The following is a 4,267-nucleotide window of genomic DNA, read 5'->3' as shown; positions in this document are numbered from 1 at the left end:
TAGCTTTTATTCATTTCTGGAGGATGTCAGAAATTCAATTGTAACTAGTTGTAATGTGTATTGTTGATATCAGATATGCGATTTTAACTAGTGAGATTTTCATCGTTTTTCTCAGTCATTTCAATGGGAGTTGGCATTTGAACTATTTCAAATTCCAATTTCTGATATCAGTAGGCCTAATTCAATTGTTGATATCAGAAATACAATTTGAACTAGTTCAAAATCCTTTTTTTGATATCAGGAATTCAATTGTAACTAGTTACAAATAAAAATTGAATTATAACTAGTAACAATTGAATTCCTGATATCAAAAAGGATTTTGAACTAGTTCAAATGGTATTTCTGATATCAACAATTGGCATTTCGACGAGTTGAAATTGAATTATTGATATCAGAAATTAGTATTTTTTCTATTTCAAATGTATTTGTAACTACTTGTAACAACTGATATCAGAAATGTCAAATGTCAACTCCCATTGAAATGAATGAGAAAAACGATGCAAATCTCACTAGTTAAAATCACATTTCTGATATCAAGAATACACATTTTAACTAGTTAAAATGCTATTTTTGATATCAGAAATAAATATTATTACTAGTAAGAATGCATTTTTGATATCAAGAATTCGCATTCAAGAATTGATTTTTTGATATCCTCCAGAAATGAATAAAAGCTAAATCGGCTTGCCATAGAAAGAGCACCCCTTTGGATCGGGTGAAATATAATAGGCCTCGATTTGCTCAGCACTAGTGTCTGTGTAAAGTAGACGTCTGAACCATGGATTGTACTTAATTCATCTAGATGTATTTGTCTGTCGTCTGTATATCTTATACAGTCAACAGAATGGTATGTGCTTGCTGAAAACATGGGATTGCGTTTTATTTACTGTGTTAAATATTAAAGACGCAATAATAGATTGCACTACAGAGCTAAAGTGTGTAAGGTGGGGTGTGTCACTCACCTACAGGGGGGAGAATCATAGATCTAACATAGGTGTGGAGATGTATTTAGGTAAGGTTTGTGTAATATTAAGAGTAAAATATTGATCAGGAAGACATAAGTAGGCCTAGGCTGTAAAACAGCATTGCAGTTTGAATAGTCACTAAATGTATACTTTACCTTCCTGAAAATGTATAATTGTGAGATTACTAAATAATGTGACTATTGTAACATATCTCCCTTGACCTTGAGAGGATGGGAGCTACTTTAGGTGACACACACGGACTGTAAAGGCGACACACCATAGTATTTAGGCATACAAAAATATGCCTGTCCTGTTCACACATTTCCTGAATTGATGCTCCCACAGTACTACCTCCATTATTTTTGCCACAGTCTTGTGTCACAGTGGCAATTCCTTTTCCCCAACTCATATCATTTGAATTAAACAATGTCTACACAAATATGATGTGTCCATCCATCGCACAACTGATCAATACAACATACTGCTACATGAGACTGGGTGCTAATCTCAAACCATAGACTGTGATAGGGAGAAAGTACTATAATATCATTGATCTCTTTTTTTGCATATTGTTGGTTTACACTTTTATTGTGAAATGGTTACAATAATACATTCCTTGAAAGTCTATTCAGTAAAGCCTTCATTTTAAAGTTTGAAAAAAAACATTTTATTTCTTCACAAATCTTAGGTGACATTACTAGCCCATACATACACTCATGCAAATCAGTTACACGTGATGATCCTGAGGAAGTTGATGGGGTTGCAATGCATGAAAATAATTGATCTAAACAGGAGCCAAACCTGGTTTCACACGTCTAAAAACAGCTGCGATAAGATCTTATGAACATCCTGCTAACGCCATCACTTCAAAGTAAAGCCTTACAGGACGGAGGGGCTGACTTACAGGAAACTGAATGGAGTTTACGCTGAAGGGGACAGAAACCAATGCTAATTAGTGGTTGGTCATTTCTGTCTGTATTTATATGCCGGAAGCTTTCTTTACCACAAATCTGTACTAATGGTAAACAGATCAATTACACCAAAAAAAGGAAATAGTGGTTTAAAGTGGCAGGCTATGAGATGCTTTTAAACATTTCAAACTTCAATGCTAGTTTTAAGGATTCAATATATAATATAAGGATTACTTTATATAGAAAATAATTCTGATGAAAAGTGTTTACAGTAAGAATTGTAGATAATGCGAAAAACAGTGGTTAAAGAAGTAATCTTTTAAAAGTACAAAAGTATTACCATCAAAATATACTTGAGGTACTGTCCATGCAGAAGTGGCATCTATTTATATTATATCACAGGGTTATAATTATTATATATATGTGTACATCATTTAATTTTGCAGCTTGGAAAGTTGAACTAACTTTAATGACGTTTTATACTGCAAAGTATCTTAATCCATGATAGTATATCCTAATTTATCACTCAATTTAATTTAGTTTGAATAATATAACCCTGCTTAATATCTACTGTAGTAACTAATGCTTACAATTAAATGTAGAGGATTAAAAAGTAAAATATTTCTGCTTCCAACTTGTAGTGGAGTAGAAGAATGAAGTAGAATACAATGGAAATAGAGTACTCATAGAGTACAAGTATAAGAATTTAAGAATAGTGCTTGAGTAGCGTAACCCCTGACTGAGCCTATACTGTTAGTTTCCCCTCTTTTACTGTTGCCCTTAATGTGACCTTCCTGCCTAAATAATGACATATGCTTCACTTCACAGTCCTGTTGGACCATAACATATCTACAGTACTTGTTGGGGGCATATTAAGCTAATGTTCAGCTTTATATCTGTACTCTGTGCCTCTGTGACATGTCTCCTTGCTTATTGTTCAAAAAGCTCTTTATTTTCCTCATACTGCCTGTGCTGCAGCACCTCTTTTCACCCTCTGTCTGAAACCAGAGCCCAGCCTGCTCTGATTGGTTAGCTGGTCGGCTCTGTTGTGAATGGTCAACCACTTAGAGATGTCCCACCCCTTAGCGTAGAATGTGTTGGAGTACTATCCAATAGAAGCTCCAGTGTAAGTGATGTTCCTGAAGTAAAAAAGGAGTCCAATGGAGGCAGGGGGGGGGGGGGGGGAGTGTGTGGGGGAGAAACTCACTGTGGACGGAACACAGGGATGTTAGCCTTTGCAGACCATTTACATGCACAAATACCTATATAACACACTACATACAGGAGAGGTAAAAACACAAAAAATGATTATAGAGCCTCTTAAAACCAACTTATCTCTAAAGTGACTTTGGTAGTTTAGTTTGTCTGAATAGGATCCTGTTCTCTTTTGTTCATGGAACCAACCGGATAAACCAGTGAACAGGGACACAATGATCTGCTGAGACAGTATTGACCACATTCCCCCTGCTCTCTGCGCAACGTGTACTGTAACTGTTCTTCTTTAGCACACATGGCAGGAAGTTTTTCTATGGAGTACCCAGATGAAATACCGCCATTTATGAGTATGCAACATTTAAGCACCATCTCCAATAAGGTGGGATAATGAAATCTAAAACAAGATTCAAAACGAGCAGCATCTTGCAACGCCCCAAGGTCAAGTAATGAATCAGGATCAACCTTTGGGCTGCACATATGTCAGGAAATATTTGGTTTCTGTAAAGCATATTACAGAGCTGACACCAAACCAAACCGAACCTCTCTAAGTGCAAGTACTGAAGAGATAATTCATTTTGTTTATTTTTTTATTGTCCAAGTTGCAGTGGAAAAAGGTGGGTTTTCTGTCTGTGTGGAGGATGTGTAGACTTTCTGCTGTCCTGATGTTAATGGGGATCCGTTTCACAATTTTGGAGCCAAGATAACAAACAGGCGTGTTTTGATGAGGGGAACCTGAGTCCACATTGCAGTGAAGCTGATTGGCTGATGCAGAGTGAAGTGCACATGCTTGAGTGTATGATTTAACAATGTCCTCAATGTAGGAAGAACTGGATCCATTCACAACACAGTAAGCCAGAACCAGTGTCTTGAAGAGGATTAATATATATGATATGTGTCACGGTTTGTGAAACAAGCAGGACCCAAATGCAGATATAAACTGAAACTTCCTTTATTTCAAGGCTATGATATATACAGGACTGTCTCAGAAAATTAGAATATTGTGATAAAGTTCTTTATTTTCTGTAATGCAATTAAAAAAACAAAAATGTCATACATTCTGGATTCATTACAAATCAACTGAAATATTGCAAGCCTTTTATTATTTTAATATTGCTGATTATGGCATACAGCTTAAGAAAACTCAAATATCCTATCTCTAAATATTAGAATATCATG

Source organism: Notothenia rossii (genome assembly GCF_949606895.1).
Source record: "Notothenia rossii genome assembly, chromosome: 5".
Taxonomy (NCBI): Eukaryota; Metazoa; Chordata; class Actinopteri; order Perciformes; family Nototheniidae; genus Notothenia; species Notothenia rossii.
This window is presented reverse-complemented; position numbering follows the sequence as displayed.